The sequence below is a fragment of the Tachyglossus aculeatus genome, chromosome 2, assembly GCF_015852505.1.
Source record: "Tachyglossus aculeatus isolate mTacAcu1 chromosome 2, mTacAcu1.pri, whole genome shotgun sequence".
Classification (NCBI taxonomy): Eukaryota; Metazoa; Chordata; class Mammalia; order Monotremata; family Tachyglossidae; genus Tachyglossus; species Tachyglossus aculeatus.
Genome location: NC_052067.1, coordinates 162,934,490 through 162,949,456, shown reverse-complemented (window position 1 = coordinate 162,949,456; position 14,967 = coordinate 162,934,490). Strand labels below are relative to the sequence as shown.

General features: G+C 44.5%; 1 non-coding gene across 1 annotated transcript; it reads right to left on the bottom strand.

Annotated features, from left to right (window-relative positions):
- Nucleotides 1-7,731: 7,731 nt before the first annotated feature.
- On the bottom strand, nucleotides 7,732-7,869 carry LOC119924410. The gene has a single exon (XR_005449129.1). It is a non-coding gene; the product is annotated as a small nucleolar RNA SNORA7 (small nucleolar RNA).
- Between the last annotated feature and the right edge of the window lie 7,098 nt (nucleotides 7,870-14,967).

Sequence of the window (14,967 nt, the reverse complement as noted above, 5' to 3'; positions counted from 1 at the left end):
CTTTGGCCCCCAAGGAGAGTCCGTTTGAAGAATTAGTAGGGGTGGGTTAGTGACTGACAACTGAGGAGACATGAAAATGCAAAAACAACCTAAAAGACAAGGACAGCATCGTTTAAGTGTCTGTGTCTATTGTTTCATGAATTAAATACCTTTAAAAAAGGACTTGAGGATAAGCCACCCACTCGAGCCCTCTGATCAGATGGAAGGAACATTGCCTTGAATTGCTATTACATATTGTCCTAACCTGAGGCAGATATTTTGGAATTTATTTATCTGAGCAGAAACACTGCTATTAAAATCAGACTAGTGTACAGGCACTGTGCGTGCAAATCAAGCTCATTCAGACTGAAAAGACAGGCGGAAGGTAGAAGGAAACGGTACATCATTTTTACAGATTGAGACTTGATTTCTAGCAAGCCATAAATGAATAGTATCCTGGGACTATTTTTTGCAGAAAACAAGGCCACCTGTTCTGAACAAAGGCTCCAGAGGTTTTGCCGAAGCACAGAATTTTACTGTAGTTTCTGTTCCAGTGAGATAAAGTATTAGCATAATTTTTGGCAGAGTTTTTTTTTTTCCGGCAGGTGGGAAGATAGGTGATGCGGAAGGGAGAGAGAGTATGGGAAAAGAGGGCTTAGTCACGTAGGCCCAAATTTACATCTTCAGCCCTGATCTCTCTGATCCAAGTACTAATTCTATCCCACCCTGACTACTGCATTAGCCTCCGTGCTGACTTCTTGCTTGCTGTCTCTCTCCCCACTCCAGTCCATACTTTGCTTTGCTGCCTGGATCATTTTTTTGAAAGAAACATTCAATTGAAACATTCAATTCAATTTGTACTTCCCAAGCGCTTAGTACAGTGCTTTGCACACAGTAAGCGCTCAATAAATACGATTGATTGATTCAATTCATGTTTTTCTCTCCTCAAGAGTCTCTAGCAGTTACCCATCCACCTTTGCATTGAACAGAAGCTCTTTTCTCAGTGGTTTGTTTAAAAAAAAAAACAAAACCTCATCATGCCCCTTCTTATCTTTCCTACCTCAACCCAGCTGGTTCACTTGGTTCCCCTAACATCAACCTCGATCTTGTCTATCTCACCACCAACCAGAAACCCACATCCTGCCTCTGGCCTGGAACACCCTTCCACTTCAGCTCCTACAAATCACCTCTCTCTTCCCAACCTTCAAAGTCTTATTGAAATCTTTTTTTCTGTTAGAGGTCTTCCCTGACTGAGCCCTGATTTCCTCTACTCCCTCTCCTTTCTGTGTCACCCTAGCAACTGAATTTGTACCTTCTGAGCACTTGAATTTCTCCCTACCCTCAGCCCCACAGCACTTATATACATATTTATAATTTATTTAAATATCCATCTCCCTCTCTAGACTGAGAGAGCCTTGTGAGCAGGGAACGTAATAATAATAATAATAATAATAATAATGGCATTTATTAAGGGCTTACTATGTGCAAAGCACTGTTCTAAGCACTGGGGAGGTTGCAAGGTGATCAGGTTGTCCCACGCGGGGCTCACAGTCTTAATCCCCATTTTACAGATGAGGTAACTGAGGCCCAGAGAAGTTGTGACTTGCCCAAAGTCACACAGCTGACAATTAGCAGAGCTGGGATTTGAACCCATGACATCTGACTCATGCTCTTTCCACTGAGCCACGCTGCTTCTCTGTCTACCAACTCTGCTATGTTACACCCTCCAAGCTCTTATTACAGTGCTCTGTACTCAAATATGATTGATTGATTGATGACTTCATAGAGGAAATGAGATAAAAGCAGCATGGCCTAGTTGATACAGTATAGGTCTGAGAATCGGAAGGACCTGGGTTCTAATTCCGGCTTTGTCACTTGTCTGCTGCGTGACCTTGGGCAAGGCACTTCACTTCTCTGTGTCTCAGTTTCCTCATCTGTAAAATGGGGGTTAAGACTGTGAACCCCATGGGGGACAGAGACTTTTTCTGACCCAATTTGTATGTATCCCCCATAATGCTGAGTACAGTGCTTGGCACATAGGAAGCACTTCACAAATACTACAATTATCATTATTATTTGAAGATGGGGAGAGTGGTATTCTGTTGAATATGGAGGGGGAAGACTTGGGCAGGGGCTTATGCTGTGAGATAGATGAGATGGAGGTACAGTTGGTTGGCTTTAGAGGAGCAAAGTGTGCAGGTTCGATTGTACTGGGAAATCAGGGAGGTGATGAAGGAGGGGGCAAGATGATGAAGTCTTCCCAGATTGAGCCCCCTTTTTCCTCTCCTCCTCCCCATCCCCCCCCACCCTACCTCCTTCCCCTCCCCACAGCACTTATATATTTGTACAGATTTATTACTCTATTTTACTTGTACATATTTACTATTCTATTTATTTTGTTAATGATGTGCATATAGCTTTAATCCTATTTGTTCTGATGATTTTGACACCTGTCTTCATATTTTGTTTGGTTGTCTGTCTCCCCTTTCTAGACTGTGAGCCCGTTGTTGGATAGGGACTGTCTCTATATGTTGCCGACTTGTACTTCCCAAGTGCTTAGTATATTGCTCTGCACACAGTAAGTGCTCAATAAATATGATTGAATGAATGAATGAATAAAGCTGATAAGAGTTTCTTTTTGATGCAAAGGTGCATGGGCAACAACTGGAGGTTCTCGAGGAGTGGGGAAACATAGGCTGAATTGTTTGGTAGAAAAATCATCTAGGCAGCAGAGTGAAAAAAGGTCTGGCGTAGGGAGAGACAGGAGGTAGGGAAGAGGCTGATACAACAGTAAAGTTAGGATACAACCACTCTCCTCAGCTTCAAAGCCTTATCGAAGGCACACCTCCTCCAAGAGGCCTTCCCAAACTAAGCCCCACTTTTCCCCATCTTCCACTCCCTTTTGAGTCACCCTGACTTGCTCCCTTTGCTCTTCCCCCCCCTCCCAGCCCCAAAGCATTTATGTACATATCTATAATTTTATTTATTTATATTGATGTCTGTCTCCCTCACTCTAGACTGTGACCTCATTGAGGGCAGGGAAGGTCACAGTTTATTGTTGCATCATATTTTCCCAAGTGCTTAGTAGAGTGCTCTGCACACAGTAAGTGCTCTATAAATAAGATTGAATAAATGAATGCAGTGTGTGCTTCGATTCACATAGCAGCAGTTTGGAAGGAGAGGAAATCACAGATTTTAGCGATGTTGAACAGCAATAGGATTTGGTGACAGATTGAAAAGGGAATGTGTCTGCCAGCTCTGTTGCACTGTAGTCTCCCAAGTGGTTAGTACAGTGGTCAGCACACAGTAAGTACTCAATCATCATCATCAATCGCATTTATTGAGCACTTACTGTGTGCAGAGCACTGTACTAAGCGCTTAGGAAGTACAAATTGGCAACATATAGAGACAGTCCCTACCTGACAGGGGGCTCACTCCAGTGTTTGATTGATATTCATTCAATCATATTTATTGAGCGCTTACTGTGTGCAGAGCATGTGCAGAGCACTGTACTAAGCGCTTGGGAAGTACAAGTTGGCAACAACTTGTGTTATGTGGAGAAAACCCTTGTGTTCTTTTTTAATGGTATTATTTAAGTGCTCACTATGTGCCATATACCATACTAAGAGCTGGGATAGATATAAGATACTCAGATTGGACATTGTCCAATTTTAAATGAGGTTTTCATGACTCATGTTCCCTTTATGACTAAAATTGGGAGGCAGCATGACTTAAGGGAATAAGCGAAGGTCTGAGAGTCAGGAGTTCAAATCCCAGCTCGACTACTGGTGGGCATTAGGTGAGCCACTTAACCTCTCTGTTCCCTCACCTATAAATGCGGATATCTGCCCTCCCACCTTCTTACATTGTGAGCCATTTGCTGGACAAGGCATGTGTTTGATCTGATAGAGAAGCAGCATGGACTAGTGGCTAGAGCACAGGCCTGGGAGACAGAAGGTCACAGGTTCTAATCCAGGCTCTGGCACATGCCTGCTGTGTGACCTTGGGTAAGTCACTTCACTTCTCTGGGCCTCGGTTCCGTCATCTGTAAAACCAGATTAAGACTGTGAGCCCTATGTGGGACAGGGGCTGTGTCCAACCTGACTACCCCAGGGCTTAGAACAGTGCTTGGCACATAGTAAGTGCTTAAATACCATTAATAATATTATCCTGTATCTTCCCCTATGCTTTACATTTAGTAAGAGATGCAGCATGGCCTAGTGGATAGAGCATGGGCTTGGGAGTCAGAAAGATGTGGGTCCAAATGCAGCTCTGCTGCTTGTCTGCTGTGTGAACTGGGGCAAGTCACTTCACTTCCACTGTGCCTCAGTTACCTCATCTGTAAAATGGGGATTAAGATTGTGAGCCTTATGTGCAACAATGGCTGCGTCTAACCTGATTACCTTGCATCTACCCCAGCACTTAATATAGTGCCTGGCACATAGTAAGCACTTAAATATTACAACTATATTATGAAGAGCCTTACTAGAAGAGCACAGAGAAGCTTTTCCCATGTGCTTTTGGTATTCGTTAAGTGCTTACTCTGTGCCAAGTACTATACTAAGTACTGGGATAGATAAAAAATAATCCAATGCCACATGGGGCTCACAGTCTAAATTGTAAGAACAGTATTGAATCCTCATTTTACAGATGAAGAAACTGAGACACTGAAAAGTAGTGTTGCCGAGTGGATAGGGCATGGACCTGACAGTCACAAGGATCTCCCGCTGTGTGATCTTGGGCAAATCACTTCACTTCTCTGTGCCTCAAGTATATCATCTGTAAAATGGGATTAAGAGTGTGAACCCCAGATGGGTCAAGAACTGTACCCAACCTGACTAGCTGATCTACCACAGTGCTTAGTACAGGATCTGGGATATAGTAAGTGCTTAACAAATACCATTTAAAAAAAAACACAACAGGGAATTTAAGTGACTTGCCTAAGTTCACACAGCAGGTAAGTGGCAGAGATGAGATCAGAACACAGGCCCTCTGATTTCCAGGCCCATGATCTTTCCACTAGGCCATGCTGCCTCCCCAGGATCTTGCTAAAGAAGCACCTTATCAGGCAGAGGTGAAGATAACAAGCAAATTTTGGTGGGTAGCAAAGTGTTCCAGTAGATATCCTGATCCATGGTTCTTTGGAATCAACATCATCATCATCAATGGCATTTATTGAGCTCTTATTATGTGCAGAGCACTGTACTAAATGCTTGGGAGAATATTGGCAAATGCTATCTTTGCCCACAATGAGCTTCCAGTCCAGAGACCAGCTTGTTGCTGCCATTATAGCAGATTTTGCACAATCACCTCTTCCTCTGACCACTTTCAAATACCCTCAGCCTTCTCTTCTAGAAGTGAGTGACAGCTTCTCAGAGACAGACTCTTTCCTATAAAGGATTGGTGATGGGTTGGAGCCCAAGGAGAAATGTAAAGAATGAAGGATGGATGATGGGTTGGAATTCAAGGAAAACTGGAGAGAATGGAGATGGGTGATGGGTTGGAGCTCAAGGAAAAATGGAAAGAATGGAGGGTGGGTGATGGGTTGGAGCCCAAGGAAAAATAGAGAGAATGGTTAGGGTAGCAGCACGGCATAGTGGATAGAGCTCGGGCCTGTGAGTCAGAGGATCTAGGTTCTAATCCCGGCTCTGCTACTTATCTGCTGGTGTGACCTTGGGCTAATCACTTCGATTCTCTGTGCCTCAGTTCCCTCATCTGTCAAATGAGGATTAAGACTGTGAGTCCCCTGTGAGACAGAGACTGAGTCCAACCTGATAAGCTTGTAACTATCCCAGTGCTTAGAACAGTGCCTGGCACATAGTACATGCTTAACAAACATCACATTTAAATACCACATGCCTGCTCTCAGTTGCCCCCCTCTGAGCCCTTGGCTTGGAACTCTCCCCCTCCCCTGAAAATCCAACAGACCACAGCTTTCCCTATATTCCTGCCAACTGTATTATATAGTACTCTCCCAAGCAGTCAATGTGCAGAACACTATATGAAGTGCTTGGGTGAGTACAGTACAACAGAGTTAGTAGACATATTCCTTGCTCCCACCAGCCATTTCTAGCACTTACATACTTCTAATCATCCTCATCACTTATGTATATACATTTATTTATTTTTGGTATTTGTTAAGCGCTGGGATAGATACAGGTCATCAGGTTGGACAAGTCTCTGTCCCACATGGGGCTCACAGACTAAGTAGGAGGGAGTTAAGTTAAATCTCCATTTTACAGATGAATATGTTATATAGACGACTGTATCTGTATTTTGGTCATTCTGCAAATGTTTTTATGCCTGTCTTCCCCATTTGAGTGTAAAGTCCCTGTGATCAGTGAACGTGCCATTTCTTTGGAACTTCCCAACCGCTTAGCACAGTGCACTGTAAGCAGAGGGCATTTCTGTTTCTACTGCAACACACTCCTCATCCCAAATCTGCCTGATCTTAGTTCTCCTCACCTTTAAAGTCTTCGTACAATTCCACCTCCCGTAAAAAACCTTTCCGGGCTAATTCCCAACACCACGAGTTTTATTAATTTAGCCACATCCAGCAGTTGCGTATTTATTATCCATTCTCGGCTTCTGTGTATGCCCATATATCTCTGTCCATGTTAAATTGTACCTTCAATTATTTATTCTGATTTCATTATTTGTAAATAATTTTTCCCTCTCAGGGTCTCACCTGGAGAGTTTACAGTACTCTACCAATCTTGACTACGGGAGGGAGAGTCAAGCAGAAGCCTACCCCTTTCTAGCTTGGGCAGTGGCTAGTGAGTGAAAGGCAATCTGGTACAAGTCAAAACTCACCCATGCTGGGCAGCAGCGGCATGGGAGAGAGTCGAGAGCGGAGACTCGAGTTTACTGTGTGGAAGCAGGCAATGGTAAACCAGTTTCAGATTTTTACCAAGTAAACTCTATGGATCCACTGCCAAAACGATTGCAGATGGAGGTGGGGCGTTCTGGGAGAGATCTTTCCATGATGTCGCTATGGGTCAGAGATGACTTGACAGCATAAGACAAGACAAATAATTTTACATCTGCTTCTTCCATTAGAGTGTAAGCTTCTTGTGGACAGTGAAGTTGTCTTCTGCTTCTATTATACTTTCCCCAAGAGCTTGAACTGTCATCCCTCTAGACTGTAAGCTTGTTGTAGGTAGGGAATGTGTCTGTTACATTGTTATAGCATACACTCCCCAGTGCTTAGTACAAGGTTCTACACAGTAAGTGCTCAATAAATATGATTGGCTGACTGAGTGGCCTCAGTGGGTACTCAATATATTACTATTATCATGGGAAACAGCATGGCCTAGTGGATAAAGCATGGGCCTGTGAGTCAGAAGAACCTGGGTTCTAATGCCAGCTCAGTCACTTGCCTACTGTATGACCTTGGGCAAGTCACTTCACTTCTCTAGGCCTCAGTTACCTCATCCATACAATGGGAATTGAGACTGTGAGCCCCCTGTGGGTCAGGGACTGTGTCCAACCAGATTTGTTTATATCCACCCCAAAGCTCAGTACAATGACCACCACACCTTGTCTTGTCATTTCCAACCCACAGCGATTATATGGACACATCTTCCCCATAGTGCCACACCTCCACCTGCAATTATTCTGGTAATGTGGCCATAGACTTTTCTTGGTAAATATCTGGAAATGGTTTACCATTGCCTTCTTCCTTGCAGTAAATTTCAGTCTCCTCCCTCGCCTCTTTCCAATGCCGCTTCTGCCCAGCACAGGTGAGTTTTGACTTGTAGCAGTTGGCCTTCCATTGGCTAGCCACTGCCTAAGCTACAAATGGAATGGGTTTGCCTCTGCTCCACTCTCCCTCCCATAGCCGAGACTGGTAGAGTACTGGAAACTCTCCAGGTGCGATACTGAGAGGAGGTCTGACACATAGTAAGCACTTTACAGATATCACAATTATTATTATTAATAACTTGTATCTACCTCTGTGCTTAGTGCAGTGCCGGACACAGTAAGTGCTTAATATGATTAAAAACAAAATCACAACACATTACATCAAGCACTCTGCATTCATAAATTCTACTCACTGACCAATGATTCTTTTCCACCATATCCTCATTTTCAGAGTTCACCATCTTATCGTATCAAGCGTCCCTTACCAAGCATTCTCACGCACAAGGTCACAAAAAACAAAACAAAACTGTTGTCCGCAGTTTACAAGAGAAAACTGAGGCCCGATGGAAAGGAAATCTGGACAGATCGTAAGAAGGTGTTCTGGTGAGTTTCCACAAGCTGTCTCTTCAAGAGGAAGGATATTTTGAATAAAGACAAGGCCCTGAAGGATGGGTTTGTGAGTCTCTTTGACAGATCACTGGGGAGATACATTTTGTGTCGATGAGCTTTTTTCCAGGTGGGAATCTGTAGGCAGACTTCACAGGCCGCTAAAGTTCCACTGCAGCCTCTGGTTGCCAGAGGCAACACCACTAATTATTACTCCCACAGTCGATGTAATTAGCCATGGTGAATACAGGCAGCGACATTGGCTCCCTGTGGTGCTCTTTACATTTTTTAGCGTATTTATAGTCTCCTTTGTCCAATTTTGACCACCCATTCCCTTTGTACAGCACACTCTAGGAAATTAAAGGTATGTAAAGATAAAATTGATGGCTTGGGGAAATTCTTTCAGATTCCAGTTCCACTGGGTTTGAGGAGCCTCATTAATGCCCAAAGTGTGGTTAATGCCTAGAGTGGGTGGTCCAGAGGGGATCCTTAGGAGGGAAATATTGGCCAGCTCTCTGACTGTGTTCTTAACAGCAATGCCCCCTGAGTTGGTGATTTTCCATTCTGACCGTGGCTGGGAGACAGGAATGAGAGAAGCTCTGTGGCCTAATGGACAGAGCACCGGCTGGTTAGTTAAGGGATCTGGGTTCTAATTCTGATTCAGCCATTTACCTGTTGCATGGCCTTGGATAGGTAACTTTTACTTCACTGGGCTTCAGTTTCCTCATCTATATAATGGGGAATATGCCACTGCTTCCTCCTATTTAGACTGTAAGCCCCATGATGGACAGGTACTGGGTCTGACCCAATTATCTAGTAGTCAATCAATGGTTGATTGAGCATTTACCGTGTGCAGAGAACTGTGCAGGGTGCTTGGGAGAGCACAGTGGAACAGAGTGGGTAGACACGTTCCCAGCCCACAAGAAGCAACATTGTCTAGTGGTTAGAGCACTGGCCTGGGAGACAGCAGGTTATGGGTTGGTTCTAAACCTGGCTCCACCACTTCATTCATTCAATCATTTATTGAGCGCTTACTGTGTGCACTGTACTAGGTGCTTGGGAAGTACAAGTTGGCCACATATAGAGATGGTCCCTACCCAACAATGGGCTCACAGTCTAGAAGGGGGAGACAGACAACAAAACGTGTAGATAGGTGTCAAGTCATCAGAATAAATAGAAATAAAGCTAGATGCAAAATCATTAACAAAATAAATACTCTGCTGTGTGGCCTTGGGCATGTCACTTCACTTCTCTGTGCCTCATTTCCCTCATCTTCAAAATGGGGACTGAGACTGTGAGCCCTGTGCAGGACATGGACTGCCACTGTTGTATTATCATTATAATAATATTATTATTATACCCATAATAATAATAATAATGGCATTTGTTAAGCACTTATTATGTGCCAAGCACTGTTCTAAGCCCTGGGGGAGACCGTGGGGCTCACAGTCTTAATCCCCAGTTTACAGATGAGGCAACTGAGGCATCAATCATTCCAATCAGTCATTTCCTCAAACCCAGCACACTGGAATTGAGACACTTTTCCTGATCTGTTTAAGTCTCAGATGCACTGGTCCTTGATAAATCACATCTTACTTCAGCCTTTTATTTTTGTTCAACTATGACAATAGGTTTTGTCAAAATACCTACTTGATGAGAACTGTTTCCAGATTTACGTAAAACCTGATGAAACAATGTGATTCACTGACATTTACGAATAGAATATTGGCCTAAAATTTAACGCTTTTTTTATTCCTAGCTGATGATTACTGAGATGTCCCATCCAGGTTAACAGTCTAGATTAAGGTGAGATGATCTGGGCTATTCAACATGAGATGGGGAAGGGATGAGGTAGAGAAATACATAAGGAAATAGAAAGAGGAAGAGAAAAACAGTGGAAAGGAAAGAAGAAAAAAGGCTGGTTCTACTTCAGGTTTGATGTGGGCAGGAATGTGTCTGCATGTTGTCATATTGGACTCTTCCCAAGCACTTAATACAGTTCTTTACCCACAGTAAGCACTCAATAAATATGACTGAGTGTGAAGAAAAGCTTGCCAGCCCTCCTGTTTCATTGAATTTCATGCAACATAATATTATTACATCACACTGAACCTCCTGTGGCAGGCATTTGAGCTAGCCCCACATTCAGAGGATGGTAGTGAGAAGAAACCTTAGAAGCTGTTTAGGAAGAAGGAAACTTACTCCTGAGAGAAAGCTGAAGAAACCGACCTGGTGTAGTCACTTGGAACACAGCCACTCACAGTAGGGAATTTACCTTTCCTTGTGGGAAGGCTAAAATAGTCTACCTAGTACAAACAACCAGAATCCAACCAATCACAGTGGGCAATTAACCCCTCCCTCAGGGAAAGCTGAAGGAACCTACTTAAGTTTCATCACCTGGAATCCAGCCAATCCCAGCAGGAGACTGATCCCTCTCTGAGGTAAGGCTGAAGGAAACCACTTAGTGCTATCACCTGAAGCACAGCCAATGATGGCACACCTTCCTTGAGTGAAGGCTAAAAGGGTCTACTTAGTGCAGTCATTTAAAATAAAGCCAATCCTTGAGGGAAGGCTACAGGAAACTACTTAGTGCTGTCACTTCAAATCCAGCCAATCACAGCAGATGATTGACACTTTCACAAAGGAAGGCTAACGTACTGCCATCTGAAACAATAATAATAATAGTAGTTATGGTATTTGTTAAGCACTTATGTGCCAAGCACTGCTCTAAGCAGTGGGGTAGATACAAGGTAATCAGGTTGACCCACATGGGACTCACAGTCTTACTCCCCATTTTACAGATGAGGTAACTGAGACACTGTGAAGTTAAGTGGCTTGTCCAAGGTCACACAGCAGACAAGTGACAGAGCAGAGATTAGAAACCATGTCCTCTTACTCCCAAACCCATACTCTTTCCACTAAGCCACGCCACTTCAAATCAGGAATTCATTCAATCTCAACAGAGGGAGTGGCTCTGTCCTGAGAGAAGGATGAGAGAACCTACTTACTGCTGTCACCTGAAACACAGTCCAACTTGATTATTTTGTATCCACCCCAGTGATTAGAACAGTGCTTGGCATGTAGTAAGCACTTAACAAATGTCATTATTATTACAGCAAGGGATTGACTTGACCCTTCCCTACAGAAAGGCTGAGAACCTACCTAGGCTATCACCTGAAGTCCAGCAGATCAGTAGGGGGTTGATGTAGTACAGTCACCTGGAATCCAGCCAATAATAGCAGGGGATTGGCTCCCCGACCCTGAAGGAAAGCCAAGGGAACCTATTTAGTGCTGTCACCTGGAGCACAGCCAATCATCATAGGGGGTTGGGAAAGGCAGAACAGGGCACAAGGGTGTTGAGAAGTACTTTGGCCATTTTGAGTAATCATGGGCCCCTGGGGAGAGAAGCTTCTACCACAGAGGAGGGGAGTTAATCAAGAAACAGCATGGCCTAGTGGAAAGACCACAGTGCAAAATCCATCCCATCCATAGCTTAGGCAGTGGTTAGCGAGTGGAAGGCAATCTGCTACAAGTCAAAACTCACCTAGGCTGGGCCAAAACTCAAGTAGACTACGTGGAAAGAGGCAATGGCAAACCACTTCTGGATTTTGATCAAGAAAACTCTATGGCTATACTACCGGAACAATTGCAGATGGTGGTGGGGAGTTCTGGGAAAGATGTGTCCATGGCTTTGCTATTGGTCAGAAATGACTCGACAGCATAATACAAGACAAGAGCCATCTGAGGGACAAGAACTCTAATTCCCACCTATTCTTTCCCATCGCTTAATACAGTGCTCTGCACCTAGCCAACACTTTTTGTAGTGTACTCTCCCAAGCAGTTAGTAAAGTGCTTTAAACACAGTAGTTGCTGAATAAATATGATGGATTGATGGGTCAACAGAAAACATGGGAAAAGACACTAAGATGCTGACTGTTAATGACTTTTCTAAAGGCTTCTTCCAATAAGACACTCTGGCTTGAATCCTGCAGTGAGAATGAATTCTGCATTGCACAGGCCATGGACATCCTGGTCACTTTCAACACTCGAGCCCATTAACCTGACAGATCTTACTAAGGTCTTGTTTCAACCCAAAGTGGCAAAAGACAGAATGAAGTCCTGGATACCCCTTCACAGTGCTTCCCGCATGCATATGTTGATATGTAGAGACCTAACTACAATGACAACAGTGGAAGTTGTTAAGTGCTTATTTTGTGCTCAAGCATTAGGGTATATAGAGTCAGCATGGCCTAGTGGAAACAGCACAGGCCTGGGAGTCAGAGGACCTGGGTTCTAATCCTATCTCTGTAACTTTTTTTAATTTTATAGCATTTGTTAAATACTTACTAGACTAAGCTTCTACTGGGTAGGGAATATGTCTGATATATTGTTATATTCTACTCTCCCAAGCCCTTAGCACAGCACTCAGCACACAGTAAATGATCAATAAATGCGATTGACTGACTGATTTACTATGTCAATTGTATTTACTGAGTGCTTACTGTGGGCAGAGCACTGTACTAAGCATTTGGAAAGTACAACTCAGCAACAAAGAGAGATCTCCCTGCCCACAATGGGCTCACAGTCCAAAAGGGGGGAGACAGACATCAAAACAAGTAAACAGACACCAAAAGCATCAATATAAATAAATAGCATTATAGATATACACATCATTTATATAAATAAATAGAATTATAAATATTTACATACATACTCACAAGCTGTGGGGTGGGCATGGGGGTAGAGCCAAGGGAGCATGTTGGGGTGATGGGCAGGGGAGGGGAAGCAGAGGAAGGGGAGGGCTTAGTCTGGGAAGGCCTCCTGGAGGAGGTGAAGCCTTCAGGAGGGCTTTGAAGGGGGGAAGTGTGACTGTTTGGTGGATTTGAGGAGGGAGGGCATTCCAGGCCAGAGATAGGATGTGGGTCAAGGGTTGATGATGGTGGGACAGATGAGAACGAGGCACGGGGAGAAAATTAGCACCAGAGGAGTGTAGTGTGCGGGCTGGGCTGTAGAAGGAGAGAAGAGAGGTGGGGTAGGAGGGGAAAAGGTGATTGAGAGCTTTGAAGCCAATAGTGAAGAGTTTTTGCTTGATATGAAGGTTGATAGGCAACCACTGGAGATTTTTGAGGAGTGGGCTAACATGCCCAGAACATTTCTGTAGAAAGATAATCCAGGCATCAGAGTGAAGTATAGATTGAAGTGGTGAGAGACAGGAGGCTGGGAGATCAGAAAGGAAGTTGATGCAGTAATCCAGTCGTATAGGATGAATGATTGTACTAATGTGGTAGCGGTTTGGATTGAGAGGAAAGGGAGGATCTTGGTGATGTTGTGAAGGTGAGACTGGCAGGGTTTGGTGACAGACTGGATATCTGGACTGAATGGGAGAGTGGAGTCAAGGATGACACCAAGTTTGCGGGCTTGTGAGATGGGAAGTATGGTAGTGCCATCCACAGTGAAGGGAAAGTCAGGGAGAAGACAGGGTTTGGGAGGGAAGATAAGGAGATCAGTCATGGACATGTTGTGATTTTGGTGGTGGGAGTACATCCAGGTGGAGATGTTCTGGAGGCAGGAGGCAATGCGAGCCTGGAGGGAGGGAAAGAGAACGGGAGGAGATGTAGATTTGGGTATCATCCACTTAGAGATGATAGTTGGAGCTGTGGAGTGAGTGTGTTCACCAAGGGAGTGAGTATAGATGGAGAACAGCATGGCTTAGTGGAAAGAACCCGGGCTTGGGAGTCAGAGGTTTGGGTTCTAATCCTGCCTCCACCACTTGTCAGCTGTGTGACCTTGGGCAAGCCACTTAACTTCTCTGTGCCTCAGTTACCTCATCTGTAAAATGGGGATGAAGGCTGTGAGTCCTACGTGGGACCATCTGATTATCTTGCATCTACCCCAACACTTAGAACAGTGCTTGGCATATAGTAGGTGCTTACTTAACAAATACCAACATTATTATTATTATTAGAACAGAAGGGGACCAAGAACTGTCCCTTGTGGGACCCCCATAGTTAGGGGTTGGGAGGGGGAGGAGGAGCCCATGAAGGAGACAGAGAATGAATGGCCGGAGAGATAAGACGAGAAGCAGGAGAGTACAGAGTCAGAGAAGCCAAGGTTGGATAACGTGTTGAGGAGAAGGGAATGGTTGACAGTGTCAAAGACAGCTGAGAGATCAAGGAGGATTAGGATAGAGTAGGAGCCGTTGGATTTGTCAAGAAGGAGGTCATTGGTGACCTTTGAGAGGGCAGTTTCGGTGGAGGGGAGGGGACAGAAGCCAGATTGGAGGGCATCCAGGAGAGAGTTGGAGGAGAGGAATTCAAGGCAGCAAGGGTAGACGACTCACTCCAGGGGTTTGGAAAGGAGGGAGGGAGATGGGGCAACAACTGGAGGGGACTGTGGGTTCAAGGGAGAGTTTTTTTAGGATGGGGGGGACATGCGCATGTTTGAAAGCAGAGGGGAAGAAGCCATTGGAGAGTGAGCAGTTGAAGATGGAAGTTAAGGAGGGGAGGAGGAATTGGGGCAAGAGTTTCATGAGGTGGGAGGGAATGGGGTCTGAAGCACATGTGGAGGGGCTGGCATTTGAAAGGAAAGAGGAGTTCTCCTCTGAAGATACTGCTGGGAAGGATGGGAAAGTAGAAGAGGGGGTCGAGAGGAGGGGAGATGGAGGAGGGGGAGGGGAGACTTTGGGGAGATCAGACCTGATGGTGTTCATTCATTCATTCAATCGCATTTATTGAGCGC